General features: G+C 41.3%; 1 protein-coding gene and 1 long non-coding RNA gene across 14 annotated transcripts in view; one reads left to right on the top strand and one right to left on the bottom strand.

The window, feature by feature from the left end:
* Window positions 1–26,298, top strand: part of RBPMS (RNA binding protein, mRNA processing factor) — a 176,349-nt gene that overhangs the window by 17,931 nt on the left and 132,120 nt on the right. The gene's annotated exons all lie outside the window — the stretch shown is intronic.
* LOC132691640 (uncharacterized) lies at window positions 6,489–12,771 on the bottom strand. 2 transcript variants are annotated; one of them, XR_009615919.3, is made up of 3 exons: window positions 12,605–12,771; window positions 9,254–9,327; window positions 6,489–8,010 (listed from the first exon to the last, which is right to left on the bottom strand). It is a non-coding gene; the product is annotated as an uncharacterized LOC132691640 (long non-coding RNA). The 2 variants fall into 2 exon arrangements; XR_009615918.3 differs by lacking the exon at window positions 12,605–12,771 and adding an exon at window positions 11,225–11,605.

Here is a 26,298-nt window from a genome sequence, read left to right as displayed (position 1 = left end):
ACAATAGACTGTTCAGATTAGCATCTGGAAAAATAAAGCATTTTCCTCTTTGACTATTCTCCCTTTCACTTCCTTGATGCAGCTATTTACTCCGTGACCATACTTGTTTGCGTCTTCCTGCTGCTATTCTGGATAGGATAGCATGGCTGTTTATCCGTCACAGTGTCTCTTGGCTTTAGAAACCAAATGTAGAATTCCTAGGTGAGTCATTCCAAAGATACTGACCTCCTGCAGTATTGAACCCTGGTGATACAGTGGGCAGCAGACAGACATTGTCCTTGACCTTCCTGGAACTTTTCTGTGTAGTGGGGAAGTGTGTATTGTGCAAATAAAAGCACAAGTCAGGATAGATTCACAAATTGATAAGTGCTGTAAAGCATAGCTCCGGGCTCCTGGGTGGCTCGGTTAAGTGTCTGACTTCAGCTCAGGTCATGGTCTCACAGCTCATGGGTTTGAGCCCCACATCGGGCTCTGTGCTGACAGCTCAGATCCTGGAGCCTGCTTCCAATTCTGTGTCTCCCTCTCTTTCCACCCCTTCCCCGCTCATGCTCTGTTTCTATCTCTCAAAAATAAATAAATGTTAAAAAAAAAATTAAAAAATATAGCCGATGTGAGAAAATTGGGTAACCAGGGGATCTTGTTTACTTTGTTCTAGACCTTGCTTACATCGCTTCTTGTATTTAGTTCTTAACTCTATCATGTGGATACCAACCACCATTATTTCTGATGTACAAGTGAGGACCTGAGGCTCAGAGAGAGGTGAATAACTTGGTCTAGGTCACTAATAAATACCAAAACCTGAATTTGAACCGATAGCAGTTCAAAAATCGGTCCTCTTGTGCTGAACTTCATTGCCAGTCTGGAAGGAATATTCCTCAGAGAAGTATATTCCAAAGAGATCAAGGGGTCTCTTGAACCTAGTGCCTCTTAGAATTCTGCTTTCACAGAGGAATTTGAGATACGGGACTTGCCCAAATCCTCAGTGATCAGTAATGTGGCAACTTCTTTTCCAGGAGGTGAGTCACCAAGTTATACATAGCATCTCTAGTTCCCGAAAATCTGGGTTGCCGTGGACTTCACGCCGTAGTCTGCTCTTTTCCATCTTTTCCATCCCCTGGTCTGGACTCCGAATTACACCCCTAGCCTCCATTGCCTTTCTCACATCCCTAGTCCATTCGACACTCATGGCAGATGATTCTTCCAAATGTGTTACTCCCGTAAATCAGCCAGCATCTGAAAACATTTGCAGATTCCTTGATCAAAAGGGTCTAATGTATATGAAAGTGCTCTGAAGACTGGAGAGCACTGGCCCCACTCTTTTTTGTTGTTGTTGTCCTTAGCGGATAAGATCCAGATTTCTTTCGCTGACATTCAAAGCTCCCCATGCTCAGGCCCTTCTCTGCATTTCCAAACTTGTCTGCTCTCTGTCCGTGTGCACAGTCTCCTCAGCCTCCAGCCCAGCAGCTAGTCTAGTGTTCTTTCTTTTAATAACTTTGTTGAGGTACAATTCACAGCTTAAAATGCACCCTTAATTCAGTAATTTTTGGTGTGTTCAGAGTTGTATAACCATCATGACTCTAATCTTAGGACATTTTTGTTCCCCTCACTCAAGGGAAAAAAAAAAAAAACCCAAACACCCAAACCTGTGTTCATTAACCCTGCCTCCCAGCCCCTGGCAGCTGCAAATCTGCTTTTTGTCTCCATGGATTTGCCTATTTATGGACATTTTATACAGATAGAATAATACAGTGGGTGGCCTTTTGTGTCTCATTTATTTCACCTAGCATGATATTTTAGGGTTCGTCCATGTTGCAGCATGAACTGGCACTTTGTTCCTTTTTTTTTTTTTTTAAAGACCTCTCTGTGCCCTATGGGCTTAAACTCATGTCACAGAGATTAGGAGTTACCTGCTCTACTGGCTGAGCAAGCCAGGTGCCTCGAGTACTTTGTTCCTTTTTATGGCTGAATAGCATTTCCATTGCATGGATCTATACCACATTTTGTTGTATTTAGTTCATTCATTCACATTTTGTTCATTCATTCGTTCATTCGTTCAGTTGATGAACTTTTAAGTTGTTGCCACCTTTTGGGTGCTGTGTTCTTACAAAGGTGTTCTACCTCCAAGTTCCTGATCCTCTGGTGGCTAGAATGCACTCTTCTGTCCTCTCCGTGCACTTACTTTTTTTTCCTTCCAGGCTTACCCTGTGGTTTTCCCTTCCATAGGACGATTATGTCAGTCTCTGACTTAGCTACTGAATGTGCTACCTAGTATATGTACTTATGCCCTTTCCTGCGTATCTATGTATGTTTGGATGTTGAGCTCATTTTTTTTTAAGACTATTCAGCAAATACATATTGAGTACCGGCTTTGTGCTGGACACACAGTAGGCAGTGGGGGATAATCAATGGACAAAACTAAGGGTCTTGCTATTGTGGAGACTTGAGATTCTAGCAGAGATTACATTCTAGGTGATTTTAAAAATGTATACACACACATATATAAAATTCTACTCTTGTATATTTCCAGCACCTGATCACAAGATGTTATATGGTGTAGATTGTCAGGAAACCTTATTTGATAACAATTACATTGCAATTTTCTTAATAGAATTATGAAGGCCACTTAATCCCCTCCAACCTGTATAGATAGTGGTCTTATTTCTTACAGGCACTATAATCACAGTTGCCAAATTTATTTGTGAAAGTAAAGAGATGGATGTCAAGTGTCCCCTTTGGAGGATGGAAACCAGCTTGGGGAAAGCAAGTCTCCTATCCTCTGACATGCCATGTCTTTAGTCCTTGCTTGTATCTTCTCCTAGGCTGTTCAAGTAGGAGTCTTAATTACTGTATTTTAAAAAATTTATTCATTTATTTTTGAGGGGGGGGGGGCAGAAAAGCCCAAGCAGGCTCTGTACTGTCAGCTCATAGCCCCATGTAGGGCTCAAACTCCAGAACCTTGAGATCATGACCTGAGCTGAAACCAACAATCAGATGCTTAACAGACTGAGCCACCCAAGTGCCCCAGGAGTCCCAGGAGTCTTAATTATTCTATGGATTGGAATCTTATGGAGACCCTGTGGGAGGTAGAGGAGAGAGGGTGGAGACTGTTCCTCACTGTCAAAGTTGAAAAATCTTCCTCTTCCTTCCTGTTCATTACTAGGAAAGCGTTTACTCTGTTCCTGACACGACTTGAGGCGTGCCTGGCCCTGAACTCAGCACCTAAGGAGAGCTGCTGGCTCCTTTACCCATTTGGGCATAATTAACTGTAGTCAGTCAGGCATCTATCTTCTCCCATCTCTTGGAAATGATAGTAACTGGGCTCTTCCAGGATACTGTGAGAACTAACGAGTTAATATTTGTGGAGGCCTGTGGAAATGTTAAGTGCTCAGTGTTCTTATCTTCTCCCTGAGCATGGTTGCCTTATAAGGCTGTCCACTGGGCCCAGGGACTTCTGTTGGGGAGTTGGGCCAGCCTGTGAGGCTACATGACTGTGGCAGTCCAGGACCTTGTTCCCGGAATGGGTTCAGATTTCCTATTTTAATACTGGCGATACCACTTTTTGCTAATTGCTAGTCAGGCTCTCACAAGTACTTTCCTTCCACTTTGTCACATCTATTTTTAGCACCCCATCTCTGTGATTCTTTCTTTCTGAAAACCAAGTATAGTAAAATCCACTTGAACAAAATAATCCAAAGTTCTTAAGTTTTCTGGAAAGGTAAGCTTCTTATCCCAAGAATTATTTTGAAGTAAATTCATTCTTTTTACCCTCTTAAAAAAGAAATGACAGGGGTGCCTGGCTGACTTTGTCGGCAGAGTACACACATGACTCTTGATCTCTGGGTGGGGAGTCTGAGTCCTGCGTTGAGGGTAGAGTTTACTTCATTAAAACAAAACAAAACAAAACAAAACAAAACAAAAAACACAACAAAAACATCCAGTTGGCTCAGTTAGTTGAATGTCCAGCTCTTGGTTTCATCTCAGGTCATGATCCCGGGGTCGTTGGATCGAGTCCCACATCAGCTCCACACTGTGGAGTCTGCTTTGGGATTCATTCATATTCTCTCTCTCTCTCCCTCTCTCTCTCCCTCTCTCTCTCCCTCTCTCTCTCCCTCTCTCTCTCCCTCTCTCTCTCCCTCTCTCTCTCCCTCTCTCTCTCCCTCTCTCTCTCCCTCTCTCTCTCCCTCTCTCTCTCTCCCTCTCTCTCTCTCCCTCTCTCTCTCTCCCTCTCTCTCTCTCCCTCTCTCTCTCCCTCTCTCTCTCCCTCTCTCTCTCCCTCTCTCTCTCCCTCTCTCTCTCCCTCTCCCTCTCCCTCTCCCTCTCCCTCTCTCTCTCCCTCCCTCTCTCCCTCCCTCTCTCCCTCCCTCTCTCCCTCCCTCTCTCCCTCCCTCCCTCTCTCCCTCCCTCTCTCTCTCCCTCCCTCTCTCTCTCCCTCCCTCTCTCTCTCCCTCCCTCTCTCTCTCCCTCCCTCTCTCTCTCCCTCCCTCCCTCTCTCCCTCCCTCCCTCTCTCTCTCCCTCCCTCTCTCTCTCCCTCCCTCTCTCTCTCCCTCCCTCTCTCTCTCTCTCTCTCCCTCTCTCTCTCTCCCTCCCTCTCTCTCTCTCTCCCTCTCTCTCTCTCCCTCTCTCTCTCTCCCTCTCCCTCTTTTCCTCTCCCTCTTTTCCTCTCCCTCTTTTCCTCTCCCTCTCTCCCCCACCCTTGTCTTCCACTCACATGCTCGCGCTCTCCCAAAAATAAAATCTTAAAAAAATGTAAAATATGCCAAAATGGTGTTGTTGGTCAAGAAAGATGGGTAGAAGGTTAGACTATTATTTCTTATATCCTTGGTGAGCTTTTAGAAATATCTTGGTCATACCCCTTTTTTTTAGTGTCGTCAGAACAACAGGTCATTGGTTACTATCTATGATGGCTCAGTGGACTACCCTCGTTCTCATTAATGATACACTTCTTGCTGGGGCAGGTACCGTGTAAGTAAACATAAGTCCTTTTTAGAGGCAATAAACAAACATTTTTTGTGAGCCTTGGACCTCCTGTATCTGAGTGAATGTTTATAGGCAATCTCTTGTTTATAGGAAATGGTGCAGAGTTGGGGAATTTTGGTTCGGCATTAGTAGTTGTGGGAAGTGGGACAAAGTAGGCAGGGTCTGTGACTGGTTAGCTCATTTGATCAGAACAATATGCTAATGAACCCAAGGTCACTGGACCATGGGTGTGTAGGCCAGCCAGCTCTGCTCTGCTGGGATTCCAGACCTTGGCCAGGAGGCTGGGCAATGTGTGTCACTGGTCATGAAGCCGGAGCAGATAGATCACCAGACCCAGAAAAGGAACTCAAAACACATGTCCTGTGGATTGTAAACTATAGCTCTTTTTTTTTTTTTTTTTTTAAAGTTTATTTTGAGAGCGAGAGAGAGGGGGACAGAGTGTGTGAGCAGGGAGAGAGAGGTAGAATCCTAAGCAGGCTTGCACTGACAACCTAGAGGCCAGGGTGGGTCTTGATCACAGGAACAGTGAGCTTGTGACCTGAGCCTAAATCAAGAGTCAGATACTTAACCAGCTGAGCCACCCAGTGGCCCCAACTATAGCTTTTTAATTAATTAATTAATTAATTTTTAATGTTTATTTTTTGAGTGAGAGACAGAGCACGAGCAGGGGAGGGGCAGAGAGAGAGAGAGAGACACAGAATCTGAAGCAGGCTCCAGGCTCTGAGCTGTCTGCACAGAGCCCGACATAGGGCTCGAACTCACAAACCGCGATATCATGACCTGAGCTATATAGTCAGAGGCTTAAGCAACTGAGCCACCCAGGCACCTCTAGCTTTTTAATTTATGGAGATATTATAGCAGACATTTTGCAGTTTTTGTTTAAAAATTTTTTTTTCTTTCAGGAGTGTGTGGGTGGCTCAGTTGGTTGAGTGCCGACTTCAGCTCAGGTCATGATCTCATGATTTGTGAGTTCGAGCCCTGCGTCGGGCTCTGTACTGACAGTTCAGAGCCTGGAGTCTGCTTCAGATCCTGTGTCTCCCTCTCTCTCTGCCCGTCCCCCATTCATGCTCTCTCTCAGCAATAAATATTATTAAGCATCCTAGGAAAATAGAGTAAAATCCCACTACTGACAGGTTTGACTTTTGGATTTTTTTTTTTTTTTTTTTTTTTCTTCCCTGTTCTTAACATTCTTTCCTTGGTTTCCATGATTCTATGGACTTTCTCTGCCTCTGTGCCCCTGCTTCTACTTTCTCCTTTTCATCTTTTTTCATTGATTTGGTCCATAAATGATAGCATTCCTCAGAATCTCTGTCCTGTGTCTTATTTCTTATTACCCTGCATGCCCTTGGAGGATGTCCTTTGTTCCAGGGTTCTGTCCTGAGCTTCAGAGTCAAATAGCCAGGTGTCTGTACCACCTCCAGTTGGCTGTCTCCTGTGCATTTTGATAAACTCAGCATGTCCAGGACCTGCAATGTCGTTGTCCTCCTCCTCAAACCTCCTGTGTTCCACATCTGCCACTCTTGAGCCAGTTTCCCACCTCTTCCATTTCCCTTCCTAACCAGTCTATCACCAAACATGACAATTGTGCCTCCCCAATCTCAAATCTGTTGACTTCTCTCCACCTTTCTCCCTTACCATTCCATTCAGGCTACCAGCAAGGCTCTCTGCACTGCTATACCTACCAGCTGTGCCTCCCTATGGTCCTAGCTCTTCGGCACAGTCAGGGTAACCTTTCAAAACGATGGAAATGTGCCCTGTCATTCTGCTTAAAACCTTTGGCACCCCCTTGCCAGGTAGTCTCCTCTGCAATACTTTGTCCCGCAGACTGGGTTTTTGTCACACTGCCCTAATAACATGCCATCTTGTTCACTTATTCGGTAAGCATTTTTATCACTTACCAGGTCAGACACTAGGTTCTGGGAACAGGCTTCAGGGGGATGGGGAGGGATCAAGACAAGTCTCGGAGTGGGCTTGGTTGGGAGGCTGCGATGACTTTGTCTTTGAGAAAACCCGGGCTAGGACCATGAGGTCAACTGCTTGATGTGTTAGATGGCAGTGCGCGTACACACTGTGCCTAGCTGGGTGTTCGGCACGTGGACGGCCTGCGGTATTTCGTGTTTCAGGTTGCTTTTCCGCCAGACTTTGAGGGATGGCTCCTTGCTGGAACTGTGCGTGAAGCACATCGTACAGAGGGGAGAACATCTGATTTCTTCATCTAAAATAAGTTCTTCTGGGGTTTGTCAGTTTGGTTTTGTGTTCGTTTTCTGCTTAAAATTACTGTGTGTGTAGGGGTACGTTTTAATTCAACACAATGAACCCCTTTTGTAAGATTTCAAGGCCTGTTCTATTGCAACGTGGGATTTTCAGAGTTGGGAAATCCCTGTGAACCAGGACTTAGTCTGGTGTCTGGATATACCGGTGACTTATGAGTTGGAAGAGTTGCGTAGATAGTAGCCATGTCCCTCCTTCATTTTGGGTTTGTTTCGCATCATCATCCAGATAAACTAAACAAAATGATAAAGTGTGGATAAGGCCCTCCATTAGTGTAGTCAGTGTTTGTGTAAATGTTAATCCCTAGGAAATAGAACGTTCTTTGCTCTCCAGTCTTAGAGATCCACTCTTTTACTCTCCTTCTGCCCTCTTGATGTTTTCCATTTATTGTTTTTCTTTTGGTGGGGGAAGCTTGTGCTTCATAGGAACACATAGATCTTTTGACCTTATCTAAGAATACAATAAAATCTTGCGTTCGTGATCACTGAAAAGTCTGTTAAAATGTTGAGATATTTAACTTTCATAGAGACACAGAACGAAAATGATCACGTTGACTGGGTATTTAAGCTTTTACCAGAATGTTTGGAATTGTTGGATGCCATCTCTGTTCTTTTTCTCACTGTCCGTGAGAATCTTCACTACTCAGTACCAGATAACTGATTATCAGTAGCTGAAATCAACATGGAGACTCCTCAGAACACCTGTTTCTCATAAACTTAGAAAGTTGCAGAGAACCATAAATACCATGGCTCCTCATTTTTCTGTGAAAAAAATTACAAAGTAGTAAGTACTTGTTATTTAAGATATAAAACTACAGAAGTACATGCAGAAAATAACTTCATGTTCTCAGTCTCCCATCCTCATTCTGTTGCACAAGTGTAATCAGAGTTCATATTTTAATATGCATCTTTCTCTTCATTTAGATGCTGCAGATAAAAATGTTTTCTAACATGCAATACATGATTTGCTCCCTCTATTTTAACTTGACAGTAAATCTTAGATCTTCCATATCAGTGTATAGCAGTAGCTCGTTCTTTTTAATAGCTGTATGGTATTTCACTGGATGTACCATAATATATTTCCTGCTGACTGACATCAAGCCTTTTCTAGTGTTTTTGTTGTTACTAATGATATTTGCAGGAAGCATCTTCATATACAGATACAGGTGTGAGGTATTTCTAATAAAGTAGAATTGTATTTTATGCATTGTTAGAATTTAACCATACATATTCTTACAATTAAAAAAGGAAAATTTTTAGTGAGCTGCAGGCTTTCCTATAAAAAAAAAAAAAAAAAAAAAAGGAAAATTTGGGGAGCCTGGGTGGCTCAGTTGCTTAAGCGTCCAACTCTTGTTTTTGGCTCAGGTCATGATCTTGTGGTTCATGAGATTGAGCCCTACATTGGGCTCTGCACTGCTAGGGCAGAGCCTGCTTGGAATTCCCCCCCGCCCCCCGCCGCTCATTCTCTTTCAGTAAATAAACCTAAACAAAAATGAAATTTTGTCCATGTGTTCTTTAGGACATATGCTACATCAGTAAATATAATTTATATTTGTGTATATTATACGGATTTGAATAAATGAACTACATATAATTGGACAGTTTATGGGATTCTTAAGGTTTTTTTTTTTTAACTATAAGGCATTGTATAATTTACTCTTTAACTCTAGAACTTGAGTATAATGTAAAGATTCCTAGAAATGAAATTTTTGGATGAGTTATGTGCACTTAAATTTTTTTTAATTTTTTTTTTTTTTTTACATTTATTTATTTTTGAGAGACAGAGACAGAGCACATGCAGGGTAGGGGCAAAGACAGAAGGAGACACAGAATCCAAAGCAGGCTTCAGGCTCCGAGCTGTCAGCATAGAGCCCGATGCGGGGCTTGAACCCATAAACCGTGAGATCATGACCTGAGCCGAAGTTGTACGCTCAGCCAACTGAGAGCCACCCAGGTGCCCCGCCCTTAATTTTTGATAATGCTGAATTGCCTTAAAAAGACTTACCAATTTATAATGTGGCGCATTCATTTTTCCATATGCTTTCCAGCATAGATGTTATCTTTTTTTTCAATCATTGGCTGAAAAAAATTTTATTTTAATTTGTATTTTTATTAATGAAGTTACCATTTTAATACATTTACCAGTTTTCAGTTTTTTAAACAATTTAGTTATCGATATTTTTCTATTAGGGTTGTCTTCATTGATTTCTAGGCAGTCTTGATTGTAAACATTGTCTAATACAGGTATTTTGGAAATATTTTTCCTAGTTTTGTTTTTTTTTTTTTTCAGGTCTTTCAAAGATAGGCTCTAGCTGTCAGTGTTACTGTCAGCGTGACTATGTCCTTAAAAATCCAAGCTTATCAATTGGACGAAAAGAAAAAATAGAACTAATAACAAACTTTAGTAAGGTGGCTGGACAAGATAAACACAAAATCCCAGGAAAGCAGTGTGTACCAGCATAATCAGAAAACAATGAAAAAGGCAGTTTTGGGGGGAGGGGCAGTAAAAACAAATTTGCAGGACCTACCTGAAGAATACTGTACTCTGAAGGACATAAAAGACTTGAATAAATGAAAATAAAGACTATATTCCTGGATGGTATTCTAAAGTTGTCCATTTCTTCCAAGTTTACAAATTAAATACAGTTCCAATAAAACTTTCAAAGTATTTTTAAAAGAAATTGACAAAAAAAAAAAAAAGAAATTGACAAACTATTTCTAAAGTTCTACTGGACTTCTAAATGTATATAAAGCCAAGAAAATCTTGAAAAAGAACAGTGAAGGGGGACTTTCCTCACCAAATAGCAAAGCCCAATTCAAAGTGTTAAAAATGTTCTAAAATCATACAATACTAAAGAAGTATGGTATCATAGTTCAAAGAGATCAATCACTAATTGAAATTGAAGACCAGAAAGGTATGTAATGGCAGATTTAAGGTCATAGAGCTAGATAGGGAACTTTTTCATGAAGTATAGAAGTATTTCTCAGTTTTTGAACTGATCATGGGTCCAACTTTTAGCAAAACTCCATTGGCGGATTTTTTTTTGTTATGTCAACGAAAAAGTTAGTGTACTTTGGGGGGGAGGGGGTGCCTGGGTGGCTCAGTCCATTAAGTGTCTGACTTCGGCTCAGGTCATGATGTCGCGGTGCATGAGTTCAAGCCCCGCGTCGGGCCCTGTGCTGACAGCTCAGAGCCTCCAGCCTGCTTCAGATTCTGTGTCTCCCTCTCTCTCTGCCCCTCCCCAGCTCACAGTCTCTCTGTTTGTCTCTCTTTCTCTCTCTGTCAATAAACGTTAAAAAAAAAAAAACATGAATAAAAAAATTGTACTTTGGGAAAATTAAGCACTCAAGGAATCAACTTAAGGACTTTAACAAAGCTTGAATAGAGGTTTAGAAAAGGAAAATGCTCATGCAAGTCTGCCAAGTCTTTGCGAGTTTCATATTCATTCAGTCAGGGGCGCCTGGGTGGCTCGGTTGGTTGAGCGTCCACCTCTTGATTTGGGCTCAGGTCCTGATCCCAGGGTCATGGGATTGAGCCCCCCACATCAGGTTCCGCACTGAGCGTGGAGTGTGCTTAAGATTCTCTCTCCTGCTTGCATGCATGCTGTCTTAAAAAAAAAAAAAAAAAAAAGAAAAAAGAAAAAAAACTTGGCATCAATTCACAGGGTAGTTAGTATTTTTAGCGATCTCATAAGTTTAAAATATTTGTTTGGAGTCATGGAAATGGCCATTTTTCCCCATCCTTTACATTGGTGCGTATTGTGAAGAGGAGTAGAAAGTACACACATGGGAGGGGATTTAGAGTTTATAATTAACTTGTGTAAAAAAAATTGGCACAGTTTTGTTTTTCTTTTTTCTTTTTTTTTTTTTTTTTGGAGTGGTTTGAGGAGCTGGTCAGCTGCAGAACCTTCTGTTAGCAAACTGATAGCATCTAGGGTGGAGCTAGGGGCGGAAACATGTTTAATCACATACTCACCAACTTCCTGGCATGAAGAAAGTTATCACCAGACAGCAGCTACCAGGCTAATTTAACTTTAGTTCTGGACAGGCCCCTCTGCAGCAATCATTTTTAAAGTAAGTTTCTTAAAGAAAATGGAGGCATTATTTGGCTTTCTCTTCCAAGTGACGTTTTCATGAATCCTCCAAAGTGTTTTTGTGTGTGCATATGTGTTAACCATTAAAGATTCCTTGAAGTACGGATGTCCTATCCAAATACAGTATTTAGTATTCTTAAATGTGAAAGCACATCACATAGATGACTTCTGAGAAGTTTTCTGGGTACCTACTACGTGCAGTACCCTCTAAACAGCGCATGGGCGAAGTGGAAGGTATTAATAAACATGGAGTTAGAAAAGGCTAGTTGATGGGGCGCCTGGGTGGCTTGGTTGGTTAAGCGTCCGACTTCGGCTCAGGTCATGATCTCACGGTCCGTGAGTTCGAGCCCTGCGTCGGGCTCTGTGCTGACAGCTCAGAGCCTGGAGCCTGTTTCAGATTCTGTGTCTCCCTCTCTCTCTGCCCCTCCCCTGTTCATGCTCTGTCTCTCTCTGTCTCAAAAATAAATAAATGTTAAAAAAAAAAATTTTTTTTTAAAAAAAAAGAAAAGGCTAGTTGCTATACCAGATAAAAATACGAGTTATCCCTGGGTTGGAAATTGAAGGAAAATTCTTAGAAGCAGTAGTGTTTGGGCTGCGTTGTGTAGGATTTAATCTGTTGTTTTATACACAAATCTAGGCTTTGTTGAAGCATGGGACCCCATGGCACCTCCTTCTGGGGGGAACTTGCCGTGCAAGAGAAACACCAGTGTAGGTTTCTGAACATTTAGACCTATCCGAGAGTAGATTTTGGAAATCCTTCCACTGGGCTCATTGTCTTCACTTCTCAGTTGTAAACTAAACTCACACCCAAGCAGCCATAGGAAAAATGAAAACAGCTCCTTCTTTAAAAAGAAATGGAAAGATCACAAGTTCCTCATGGTATTGAATAGATGTGTTTGGCTGAAACAAAGTTGCATCTTCAATGAATATTTGTTTGTCTATTGTTTGTGCCAGAGGAAACTCTTTACAGCAGGGACTCCTATTTATTGCCGTGAGCCCCTGTGGAATTCACAGTTCATTTTGTAGAGATAATTTATCTGTTCATTTCATGTATCCAAAGTGGCCTTGAGAACCAGGACCTGCCTCAAAGGCCTGTGATCAGTTGCAATGCATGTTACAAAGTGCATGCCTTAGACCCTCGTGTGGTGGTAATAAGAGTTGTTCAGCCTCACTTGTGGTCTATCTATCCCCGGTACTGAGTCGCCCTGGGCTTTGCTATCTGGTTTCCCAGCCATCCAGTTATTTGTCCACCAGTGCCTTACCAGGCCTGTCTTTATTCTTACTGTGGCTGGAGATCCAGACTCTAAAACATCTGTAGTATTTGTCCCTTATCTGTTTGTGTGTTCTGTCACCTTGCGGATATTTATAGGCCCCCGGTTCTGCTTTCGTCTGAAGACCCTGCGGGGTAGCACTTGGCAGCTCTGTGCTCTTTGTGTATGTTGCCTTTGGTTGCCTAGCTACCTGTGAGGGAACCTGGTGAGCACGGGTCTGCAAGGGGAAACCTGGGAGTTTTTGGCATGGGTGAGGCTTCCAGGAACTGAGGGGAAACCCACTGTGGGATGAATGGCCACTTCTTCCATTTCTTCCCTACAGCCTTTCCTCATTTCTTTCCTCTTCTACTTCTAGCTCTGGCCCACTGGTGTCTGTCAGGACCACAGAATCTGTGGAGTAAATTGGCCAAGGGTTGGGTGGAGGGGACATCCTGGAAAGAGAATATCTTAGTTTAGATTTTCAGGGACAGAGTCACACGGGTCAGTTGAGAAGAACAGCATGATGGTGAAGAGCTTCTGTTGGATCTGCATTCAGAAAATTGAGAGGAGCTTTCCATTGCTTTGAGCTTGGGAGTGCACCATTGTAGGTTTTGAATGCGATTATCTTGGGCAAGCTACTGAATGTTTCTGAGGTTAGTTCTTCCTGTGTAAATTGGGAATAACGAGATCTACAAGTAGGGTTGGATAGATTGTAGCAAAAATTAGGGAGAAAGTGTGTCACTAGAATTTAATGTGTTCAGCACATGCAGAGCTATCTGGAAAGGGGTTCTCCTTGAAAAGTGGTTGAGGACAGGTTATTAAAAATCAGTAGGCTGAGATTTTGTGACATTGGACACCTAATTATAAACTAGTTACTGAAGGCGCATGGTTATGTTGGACTCATAACTAGGTTCATAAGGTCTGTTATGCTTGCTAGTGACTTTTAACCTCTCTAAACCTTCGTTTCTTCATCTCTTTGTAAGAGAATGAGGATGATAAAGCTTCATGGAATCACAAGGTAATGTATACAAAACACATGGCACAGTGAATCTGATCTAGAAAGGAAGCTCTTATTTTTACCTCATACTAAACTTTAAGAGCAGTTTATGCTGTAATAACAATTACATCATTGGCTCTCCTTGGCACTGTTCAGCTTCCAAAATTTCTGTGCCTCTTGCATTATTTTCCCAGAGAAAACACAAGAATAGCATCAGCCCATTATTAAATAGTAATGCTTTACTCCATTATTACTTTAGAAATTTCTATCCTCCTTCAAAAGTTCAGTCTGCATTCCTCAATAATATTTCAGTGTAGGGGTGCCTGGGTGGCCTGGAGCCTGCTTCGGATTCTCTCTCTCTCTCTCTCTCTCTCTCTCTCTCTCTCTCTCTGCTCCTCCCCCGTTTGCTGTCTTTCCCCCTCAAAAATAAACATTAAAATAAAATTAAATAAATTAAAAAAAATATTTCCGTGCATGTAAGCATGAGTCTTACTCTGTCAGTATTCTCTGTTCCTGTGTAATTAAGATGTGTATGTACAATGACTTTAACTTGTTTATCCCTAATATCCAGCATGGTGATTAACGTGTGGTAGGACATCACTGAATGTCTCTTGAGTTTAATTTTGCTTTCCCGATTTTTAAAATATTTTTCATTCCATTGACGGTTAAAGTATTTGCAGTGTGGTGATTATTTTCGGTGTTTTATTTCACATTGAACATTAAATTAACTCTGGATATTTGCCTGTTACTGGACTTGCCTTCTTTCTCAGTTTTGTTGGAATAGCTAGTTTCCTTAACCAAGGAATTACGGTATGATTTAGCATACTTCTCAAATACTAGCTAGGTTCCAGACACTGTTCTAAACATTAACGTCTAAGTTCTCATAACAATCCTATAACAAGGCACAGCTATGATCTTCATTTTATACTTGAAGAAATAGAAGAGAGGGTAAGTAACTTGCCTGAACTCACACAGCTTCATCATAAGGCTGGCATTTGAACCTGGGCTACTGTTGACTCCAGCACTGACTTTTTTTTTTTTTTTTTTTAAGTTTTATATATTTATTTTGAAAGAGAGCAAGCAGGGGAGAGGCAGAGAAGGGGGAGAGAGAGAGAATGCCAAGACAGAATCCCAAGCAGACTCCTCGGTGTTAGCATAGAGCCCCTATGTGGGGCTTGCACTCATGAACCATGAGATCATGACCTGAGCAGAAACCAAGGTCAGTCTCTGAACTGACTGAAGCACCCAGGTGCCCCTCAGCACTGGTATTTTTTTTTTTTTTTTTAAGTTTATTTATTTATTTTGAGAGAGAATTCCAAGCAGACTCCACACTGTGAGCTGTGGGTAGGGAACCCTACACTGGGCTCGAACCCACGAGATCACGACCTGAGCTGAAATCAAGAGTCAGATGCTAAACTGAGCCACTCAGCACCACCTCCCCCACTCCCAGCACTGATATTCTTACCCACCATCTGCTCCTTGCCACCTGGCATGCTAGGTACCTGAAGGCTTCTGTCTCTTTCATGACCTGTTGCCTATATTGCCTTGACCTGTGCACTGCTTTAGAGATGGCAGCATGGGCTGAACAGGAATCGAGTGAAGTCTAACAACAGAAGATATGTATGTGGAAAGGTTGGTGATGTGTGTCGTCATGTGATGATGATGACAGATGCTGGGTTGACTGTTTATGTTCCACCAGGGCCCAAATCGCCAACCTGTGAACAAGGTTTCATGTGTTCAGACTCCAGGGTGATGATTATTCCTCAGGGGCCAGTCATCCTTTTAATCTTGTGGTAGAAAATTAAAGTGTGTTTCACTGAAGTGTGGTTTATTTTTAAGTTTTCTTTTAAATATTAGTTGAGAAGTTAATTAAGTACCTGGCCTGGGGATCCAGCTTCTTGAATTTCGTCACTGTTTTCACCGTTTTAGAGAGAAGGTTTTCCTTAGGAAAATTAGAAATTGGAGGGTTTCTGTCTTATAGGTAAATCATGAACATTTGGGGCTCTGAACAGGTGGTAGGCTATGACCTGAATCACGTTAGGCAAGCAATAACAACCTCAGATCTTAAAGGCCTTTTGAACAGAGTCTGAAGTTACAGTGTTTGTCAGAGTTTTAAGTAAGGCCCAAGAAGGAGGGAGGGCTTTGCGGTGTGTCGTGTCTTAGGGGGTTGCCATAGGTGTTAGAAGTTGTATGGAGAGCGCTGATTGTTTTTTCGGGCCATGGATCACTTTGAAAATCTGGTGAAACGTACTGGTATTCTCCTCAGAAAAGAGACACACACACACACACACACACACACACACACACACACACACACACACACTGCTGTTCCTGACCCCTTAAGGACCACGCACCTAGGCTGTCGAGTTTATGGCAATTCATCATGGGGGCCAATTTACTGCCCTTTCTTCTGTGTGCCCTCTACTGCCTAGATAGCCTGGCTCTAAAATTCAGCTAACTGGTTGGTTTATTATATTACTGCTTGCATCCCAGGACTATTTGTACTTTAGAGTCTTATTGACTCTGGGGGAAGTGAGTCTTGGAAGAGAAGAAAAACATTCCCTCAGACCCTACCAGGTATTGTCACTGTAGGAGAGAGCTGTTAAGGGGACCCTGCTTTCTAGCTGCCATAGCCAGATAGGAACAAATGCTGAAAGGGGTCCAGTTTGCTAGTCTGTAAAAGCTCCCCATTCCTGCCCTGCCTTCCCTCCCCTCCTGGCACACTGGAGCTCTCTCACCTTTATGTACCTTGGCACATGCTGTTCTGTACCCAGAATGCCTTTCCATTCTTCCTGTACCCCAGGAATGTCTGCTCATCTTTCAATACCCAGCTCAATGAAAGCCTTTCTGAACTCCCCTGGCAGTCTCTCTCTCCTCTGTTGCCACAGCAGTTTTTAAAGGCCTGGGTTACAGCACACATATCATGTTGTAATTATTTTTTATATGTTTGGCAGCCTCTGCCATCTGTAAACCGAGTGCTTGTCTTAATCATCTTTGATCATCCAGCATTGTCAGGTGCTTGATATGTTTGCCATCCAGCATTTAAACAGGTGGGTCATGGGGATAGAATGCCAGGATTCAGACTCTGGCTTTGGGACTTTGGGATGAAGCTAGTCTTTTTGTGCCTCTTGTTTCCTTAGCTGTAGGCTTGTGAGACAGGGAAGGGTAGAGGAGGGTGGAGTCAATGTAGGTAGTGCCTGACCCATGGCAAAATATTCAAGTGCTAATCACTGTGACGTTTAATCTTAGTGTTAAGTAGTATTGAGCGTATGGGAAAGCTCTTAAAAATCCACATAATTGGAGATCACACTAGAGATCTAGAAGCTTAGTAGATTCTGTGTTCTCCAGGTTTAAATCCCAGCGTAGATGAGATAAATGAATCTAACATTTGTAAGGCACCCCAAAGAGGCGTGCTGTTGTGCACCTCCCTACAGTCTGTGATTCTTTGCTTTGTATCAGTGTTAACTGCCCTTTATCTGAGGGCTTTCAGCCTCTTAGAAGTAGGTACTAGGGGAATACAACTTATTTTTTTGTTTTTTGTTTTGTTTTACTGGAAATAGAGTGCATACATTTGCTTTTGCTTTTAAGACAAGTCATAGGTGGTGAGAAAAACATCACTGAAGGAGTTCTTTCCTTAGGGTGTTTGATTTGTAGGCAGGATAGAGGCGTCCTCCTAAATTCATGACTGTAATAGTCCTACTTTATAACTGGGACTAGTCCAGCCTCTTCTGTTACAAATGAGGGAACTGAGGTCCCAAAAGATGGAGTGATTTGCCATATGACATTATGTCATGGATGTGGAACTATGCCATTGGTCCTCACGTGGATTCACATGTGTGGCTGGGTGGCTGGGGGCGGGGAGCACGTTGGAGTGCCTAGGCGGCCACTTTCTGTGCAGGAGTGCCTGACTGTCTTCAAGCACAAGCTTGCTTCTAGAGAGCCTTCTTGGATTCCCTAGGCAGCATCTCCTTTGTACTTTCAAAACTGAATTTTGCCTAAATTAAAAGCCGTGAAATCCAGGCCTCCTGGAAAGGTTGTTTTCCTCTTTAAAAAAAGCAAAACCATTAAGTTAATGACAGTGTTGGAAACCTTAACCATACCATCCAATGATTGATATACATGTTCCCCAATTTTTGTAGTGAAATAGAAGAACAGTCTGTAATCTTATTTTATAATCAAAGTTTAACCAGTTATAGTAGGTCTCAATACATTTTTTAAAAATTTTATTTATTTTTGATAGAGACAGAGCACAAGTGGGGGAGGGGCAGAGACAGAGGGAGACACAGAATCTGAAGCAGGCTCCAGGCTCTGAGCTGTCAGTACAGAGCCTGACATGGGGCTTGAACTCACAAACCGGGAGATCGTGACCTGAGCTGAAGTCGACTGAGCCACCCAGGCGCCCCAGTCTCAATACATTCTTAAGCAATTGTGTCCTCAAGTCACCCAGCAAGATCCCTTTTATCAACTTCTTGCAGCCATTTCCTTTCATGTTTTGGCTTCTTGGTGTCTACATAGTTTAAGCTCAGCAGCCCAATAAATTGTACTATTCTCTCCAGGTTTCTATAGTTTTAAGAAATGGTATATACATTTGCTGTGGTCTCCTTCAAGATGTAGGTCAATTTGTGCTTTTTAAAATATTTTTAAAGCAAAAGAGGGAGAGTGCTTTAGAAGAAACTAATAGTAATTTATAATAAGTGCCCTAGCCCTAATAACTTTGATTTCTAAAACTGCACTTGAGGTTTAACTGTATGGTTATAGAACCTATGCATAAACTTGGCAAATTTTAAAAAATGTGAAATCACGTATGTCCCTTTGCCACTGTTGGCAGCATAGGACAGAATCCTACTTCTTGCTCTGTGCCTGTAGTATCTCTGAAGGGAAGAAACAAGTCGATGTCATGATTCTCTGCTGTCACGTGGAAACAGCGTACTGTGCTTGAGAGGTGAAAGCAAAGAAGAGGCTTCGTTATGTGTATCCCTGAGATGTACTTTTGGGGCACATTTTTCAGATCTTATAAAGAAAGCCAATCTTTTAATGAATTATTTAATAATTTTTGATCCATTCCCCTAAAGTACATTACAAAATATGTCCACAGAAATGCTATAGTGACAGCATTTTAAAAAGGCCGTGTGGAGAGACTCCTGTTTGAGTTGGAGTAGCTCCGTTACTAACTGGATAGAGTGGGGTAATCGTCTCAGTGATTCTTTTACATGTGTTTAACAATATGTGGATTAACATCATATTGAATAAGCCAGATTTGTAGCCTTCGTTTCATCTTTATTGTCTTGACTTAGATATGGATGAAAGTGCTATGAATTTTAAAAGTTTATTTTGATGGGGCACCTGGGTGGCTCAGTCGGTTGGGCGTCCGGCTTCAGCTCAGGTCATGATCTCAGCATCCGTGAGTTCAAGCCCCGCATCAGGCTCTGCTGACAGCTCAGAGCCTGGAGTCTGCCTCGGATTCTGTGTCTCCCTCTCTTTGGCCCTCCCCTGTTCATGCTCTGTCTCTGTCTCAAAAATAAATAAACATTAAAAAAATAAATTAAAGTTTATTTTGAGAGCTCACGGGAGTGGGGTAGGGGCAGAGATGCGGAGAGAGAGAATCTCAAGTAGCTTCATGGCATCAGCAGAGCCTGATGTGGAGCTTGATCCCACAAACCGTGAGATCATGACCTGAGCCAAAATCAAGAGTCGACCCTTAACCGACTGAGCCACCCAGGTGCCCCAAAAGTGCTATGAATTTTAAAAATTCCTATGTGTTCTTTTAGTCCAAAAAGATAAATTAAGCACTTGCCATGTGCTTAGCGTTGTGTAAATGGCTGGAATTTAAAGACAAGTAAAACAAGGCTTTTTTCTTAAATGAGAGCAATGGAAAGTGAAGCAGATAATTGCAGTGCATGGGCAAGTGATGATTTGTGGGTATGATTTACCTGTAGTCTATAAATACATAAAATTGGTTTTAAAAGGAACCAAGGTCTGCTTCCATTAACTTGTAGCTCTTTTAGTAATGGTGTTTATCAGTATAGTTATTACCGATCATACAGTTCTATTGTATCAAGTGAGAGCTTAAACATTTTTTGGTTTAACTTCCCAAAGACTACTTTTTTGTGTGTGTGCACATGTGTCGGGGGGTGGGGAGGGGGGTACCAATCTGATTTGTTAATGGAATTTGACAGAACATCCTATAGTTCTTTAAACTGACACTCCAACTAGAAGTAACTCTGAGTTAACTGCTCAGAGTCTTTGGTTAGATGGAAAACAGCAAAGTAGCCTGCATCTCCTTGCTGTGTGTGTTTTGTTTTGTTTTGTTTTGTTTTGTTTTGTTTTACTCAAGACAGCCTTACCTGGATCTCTTCTGATCTGGTACTGACCAGAGCGGTGCTCACAACTTCTTTCAATGTCCACTGGAAATGTTGATAGCAAGGCCTACTTAATTCCTGCCCAGACTGTGAAGTCTGGAACTGTGAAGTCTGAGGAACTTCCTTAGTTCCTGTGACTGTGACAACTATGTCCATGAAGGTAGTTAAAGAAGATGGTAATGTTAAAGTCGGATGGGTTTCATTAATAGTGTGTGAGAGTGTGGTGTGCAGGTTTGTATGACTAGCTTAAAATCAGGGTAATAGCTATTGTAATAAAAGCAAGTACAGCTTCTGGCTCATTTGTAACTTAGCAATAGTTTAAATTCATTATTTGTTATTCACCGCTTTATTCTTGTTAGGATAAGGCAAGGAATAAATAAATGGAAAAAATCATTACACAATTGTTTTCTATTTGGCTAAATTGCAACACAGGAAAACAACAAAAGAAAAACCCTTTAGCTTTGACATTCCATTGACCCAAGAAAAATCACACACACTCCGAAAACAGCTTTTATTTAGAGAGCTAGACTTCTCTTGAGTCTTCTCATGTGGATCATTCGATAGAAATCCAGTGCAAGCTTCTGCTCCTCTAAAATGATGATGTCTTTTGCCTAAGAATAGACAGACCCTTCTTTCAGTATAGAAACCAGATAAGCTGCCCTACAGTGATCCAAATAGCTAGCGGCTTCACCCCAGCCCCACTCCCAAACTTGACTAACAACACAGCAATATAATTTTACCGTTTAAAACTTGGCTGACCCAAACATGAACTTTTAAAGAAAACAAGAGTCATGACTAAAAGAGATTCCATTTCTTTCCGGGGCCTAATTTAAGATGACTTTCCAGAACTTTGAAAAAACTTATTCTTCCAATGGCCACTTAATTGTGAAACAAAATAAACACCTACAAGGGAGGCAAAATCTAGAGTTCTGTGTTTGGATTTTAAAATATTTTTGGGGGGGAGGGTGAGGTTTTTCTTTCTAGGGTTGTCCTATGTAGTTGGGAATAGTTTATCAGGTTCTATGAATTTTAAGGGCAATGACTTAGGAATAACTGATAATTTCATTTCTTAAAGTTTGCCCTGTTAAGCTTTTTTTTTTTTTTTTTTTTTTTTAAACGTTTTATTTATTTTTGAGACAGGGAGAGACAGAGCATGAACAGGGGAGGGTCAGAGAGAGGGAGACACAGAATCCACAGAATCCGAAACAGGCTCCAGGCTCCAGGCTCCGAGCTGTCAGCACAGAGCCCAACGTGGGGCTTGAACTCACGGACTGCGAGATCATGACCCAAGCCGAAGTCGGCTGCTTAACCGACTGAGCCACCCAGGCGCCCCTGTTAAGCTTTTCTTAAAACCTGTCTATTCTGCGTGTCCTGGTTATTCAGAACCACTGAATGATGGATCAGGACTCTGGTGGGCCAGGCTTCTAGACCCTCGCCTGTTGCACTGAACAATACCACCTTCCATCTTGTGTATGCCTTTCCAAACATTTGGAGATGTGATCCTAGGGAACAAACAGTTTTCAGGAACCACAAGATAGTATTTAAGGTAGCGCAACATAGTGTTGCACAGGCTTTAAGTCAGACAGGCCTGGGTTTAAACCCACACTCTGTTTTGAGGCTTTTTCTTTGGGTAAAAGGAGCCTCATTTGTCTCATCTGTAAACCAGGGATAATTATATTTGCAGTGGCAGAATCATGGGGATGATTACGTGAGCTAGTATATGCATAGGATGAGATCAACCGTCTAGTACTCAGGAATTCATGAAATGGTAGTTTTTTGTTTTGTTGTTGTTTTTAAGTAGGCTCCATGCCCAACATGGAGCTTGAGCTCATGACCCTGAGATCAAGAGTCAGACGCTCTACTGGCTTGAGCCAGCCAGGTGCCCTGGTAGTTGTTTTTATAATTGGCTCATTGTAAGTGTTGAGTTGGCCTAAACTCCCATGTTCTGATTTTTGTCATTATATACATGACTCTTGTCCTATTTATGTATTCTCTAAATGATACCTTCCAAGTATGAATGACTTCAAGAATAAAATGAGCATTCAGGCATCTCAGGTGGTCCTGGACCAACGTAGGGACTTCTATGAGGTGATCGAGCTTACTTGTTTGTAGTTTAAGCAATTTTTTTTTTTTACCTTTTTAGAGACCTAAATCAATAAGTCCCTTTACCTTTCTAAGCAGTAAAATCAGGGAGCTACATTAGACGGTCTCCAAGTTAAAGTAACTCTGAAATTCTGTGATTGGTATTAGGCCTAGTAATAGAACTGGGATCTTTTAATTTTTACAACCCTTAGGAAGTTAGTTGTATCAAGGATTATTATGAGAGTGGGGGTAACCATGAGTGGTCTTTTGTGCCCACTAAAAACAGAAAAAGAAGTTGGTGTTTGATTCTACCATATTTGCAAAAATAACTCCTTCCTCACAAACACAATTTCGTTTTCCAAGTATAGGTTTGTTTTTTTTTGTTTTTGTTTTTGTTTTTGTTTTTTTTTGCATTGGCAAGCTGTTTATGAAATTCCATTTAACCAGCAACTAAGAGCTCTCATGGGACTGGGAAAGGAAGACCTCTCCATCCTCAAGGAATTTATAGTGTAAGCAAGGCTGAATGATACAAAATGAAAAATGTCCTAAAACATGTTTCTAAGGGCCAAATTTCCAAAGACACATGTCCATGTGGTCCAGGTGGTTGCTAACTCCTTGTGAAGGTGCTAATTCAGAATACATGCTCTCTGGAGGCCTTTTAAGGTGTGTTGCTCTCTGATTTGGTTAATTCTCTTTGATAAATATCATAGACCTTTATAATCCAGTACTACTAGTATTTTATGATACATGATTTTATAAGTTCTATGCCTTTGCTATAATTTAGAATCCCGTTCATAATCAATAATCCTTGGGGTGCCTGGGTGGTTCAGTTGGTTAGATGTTCTTGATTTCAGCTCTGTCTTGATCTCATGGTTTGTGGGTTTGAGCCCCACATTGCGCTCTGTGCCAATAGTGCGGAGCCTGCTTTGGATTCTCTGTCTCCCTCTCTGCCTCTCCCTCGCTCGCACTCTCTCTCTCTCTCTCTCTCTCTCTCTCAAAATAAACAAACATTTAAAAAAATAATCCTTATGAAGCAAGAGTACTGTGTCGGTGATCTGCATAGATAACTGGTTGCTAGGGGAGACAGCAGCCAAATGGGGATGTATGTACAGGGTTGTATGTCCGTGGGGGGTAGGGTGATGATGAGTTAGGGAAGACTACCTCAAGAATGATCTCGAGGTTTCATAGGTAAGTCATTGAGAGAAAAAGAACCTTTGGCAAGCTTATTTGAATCAACAATATATTGATACAAGGCACAAAAATGTTTTTGGAATAATAAACCTACTCCTTATACAGGGGAGCTCTAAAAATATTTTAAATGTGCTGTCAGATTTTTCTGAGCCTTTTTCCCCTTCAAGCTACACATCTTTACTTTCTTCAACCATTTATATATGCTGTAGTTTCCAGTTTCTTAACAGGCCTGATTGCTCATGTCTGGGTCTCCAGCTTGTTTGTCCCTGCCAGTCTTCAGATAGGATTTTGTGGTCTTGAGCACAGCTTGATAAGAGCTGCGGAACAGGTTGGCAAGTATCCTGTTTCTTTAACATAACTGTTACTTAAGACTTTAGTTTTTTTTGTTGTTGTTGTTAAGCAAGTTACCTGTCTCCTTGCTTCTCCAAGGCTGGTGTATGTGTGGTTTGCCACAGCTTTGCCTAGAGTGCCCTTGCATTCCTTTCATGCAGTTATGGTTTGCTTGTGTTTTTGTTCCGAAAAAGAAAGCGATGGATTCATTGTGTTGAATTGATAGGATTGGATTTTATACTACCAGAGATCCTTGCTCTTGGGCACTTAATAAATGTTTCCTGAATGTAATTGAATAAGTAATGAACCTTTAAATGTTTACAATCTTTGTTATATGTATAGCAGTTTCACCTAGAGTTGCCAGGATTATAGGTCAAACATTAAAATTGATCTTCTCCAGTTAGATAAACAAGTTTACTTCAGAAGAATTTTGCATTAAACTTTGAATGCTCTTTAAAACAAACAGAAATTACATTGTTTTCACTTAGGAAATGACTTATCTGCTCAAGTTTGTCTTAGAGCACAATTTGGATATTTTTCATTCTCATCTTCCTCTTCCCTTGTTGATAAATAGCCCGATGGCTTTTGGTAAAATAATAGTTAATTAACAGGGTTCTCTAAATAGTCTGTAAATTTTCTTTTTTAATTTTTTATGCTTATTTTTGGGGGGGGGGAGGGGCAGAGAGAGAGAGGGAGACACAGAATCCAAAGCAGGCTCCAGGCTTGGAGCTGTCGGCACAGAGCCCGACATGGAACCTGAACTCACAAACTGTGAGATCATGACCTGAGCCGAAGTCGGATGCTTAACTGACTGAGCCACCCAGGCACCCTGGTCTGTAAAATCTCTAAGCCAACTGCTTGTCTTACAACTTTTCTTTCCAAGTTTTAGGATGGTTATTATAACCTTCATTAGGTGCAAAATATAAGTAGATTTGTCCCTTCTGTCCTCCTGTGTTGTGGAGTAGACTGATAGTCCATAGAATCAGAAGTTGATGATAGTCATTATTTCAAGGGTTAAGAAAAACAAGAGCTGCCATTTTACGTGAATGACCTTCGGGTAAATGCCATTTTTGAAACATGAACACCATTTTACCTGAAACTTTTAAGTAAGTGACTTGGGTTGAGGAAATATGGGTTGAAGCAAAAGTATAACTTGATTTTACCTTTTTTTTTTTTTTTTTTTTTACAGAGGAAAGGGAGAATTCCCATTTACCTCTGCAATTGGTATTACTTAGTTCTTTATCCTAACACGTGGGGTGGGGGGGTAAAGGGAGAGGCATTTCAAGTACAGATACTATGTTTTATCTTTTTATGTTTCTGTTTCCCTTTGCATTAGTGATGGTATTAGCGTGGATATGCTACAATTTAGGGTAAGTTGTGTTCTATCCAGAGCTAGAGATAGGAAGATGTGGTCTTATTAAAAAAATTTTTTTTCCTGTGGAGAACTATCTGAATTTACTTAGAAATATCAAAAATAGTCTGATGCTATAGTACTTGTGGTTATTTTGGCCTTCCTTATTTTAGATGAAGCTAACGTGAACTGTAATCAGTCACCATCTTCAAGGAAATAATGTTTGGAGGATAAATTTTGTGTGCATCATCTAAAAGCAAATCTCTTTAATCACAAAGCCAAAAGGAAAGGATGTGTTCTTTTTTTCCATGTTTCCTGTTGGATCTTAAAGCCGAGTTGGAGGAATCGTGAATTGGCAAATTCCAAGAAATGAAGTAATTTTGATCATAAAGCAAAATCTTTTCCTTTGAGAGTCCTTTCTCAGGGTAGTATAATGATGTGGAGGCACTGATTTTATTTACAAAGAGAGCCTTAAGTAGGTTGACCTTCTAGTGATTGTCTCCAAAAAAAAAAAAAAAAAAAAGGAATGTGGTGGGAAAATCTTTTGACATTCTGAAGATCTGTTTTTAATTTTTTTTTTCTTTTAACAGTTTTTATGTTTTGAGAGAGAGAGAGAGCAAGAACATGAGTGGGGGAGGGGCAGAGAGCGAGACACACACACACACACACACACACACACACACAGAATCCTGAGCAGGCTCCAGGCTCTGAGCTGTCAGCACAGAGCCCAATGCGGGGCTCGAACCCACGACGCAAGATCATGACCTAAGCCAAATTTGGGCAATCAGCCTACCGAGTCTCTCAGGCGCCACTGAAGATCTGTTTTTCTAAAAGGAGTAAAAAGTTCTTCCTTACAGTTAATCTTCCATTCACTTCTGTCTTGCTAATTGCCAGATTCTTTTTTTAAAAAATAACTTAAAAATTTTAATTGTGGTTTAAAAAAGATATAATTTGCCGTCTTAACAATTTTCTAAATGTACAGTTCAGTTAGAGTCAGCGTATTCATGTTGTACAACATCTCCAGAACTTTTTCTTGCAAAACCGAAACTATTTACCTATTAAACAACTCCCCATTTCCCCATCCCCCCCCCCCCCCCCCCCCCCCCCCCCGCCTCCGGCAACCACCACTCTACTTTGTTTCTATCAATTTGTCTACTTTAGATATCTTACATAAGTGGAGTCATACAGTAGGTCTTTTTGTGACTGGCTTTATCTAACTTAACATACTGTCCTCAGGTTCATCCATGTTGTAGCGTATGTTAGAATTTCCTTCCTTTTTAAGGCTGAATAATACTTCATTGTATGTATATACCGCATTTTCTTTGTCCATTCATTTGTTGATGGGCATTTTTGGGTCGCTTCCATCCCTGGCTATTGTGAATTATGCTGCTGTAAA

Source organism: Panthera onca, chromosome B1 (genome assembly GCF_046562875.1).
Source record: "Panthera onca isolate mPanOnc1 chromosome B1, mPanOnc1 haplotype 2, whole genome shotgun sequence".
NCBI classification, from domain to species: Eukaryota; Metazoa; Chordata; class Mammalia; order Carnivora; family Felidae; genus Panthera; species Panthera onca.
This window is presented reverse-complemented; position numbering and strand designations above follow the sequence as displayed.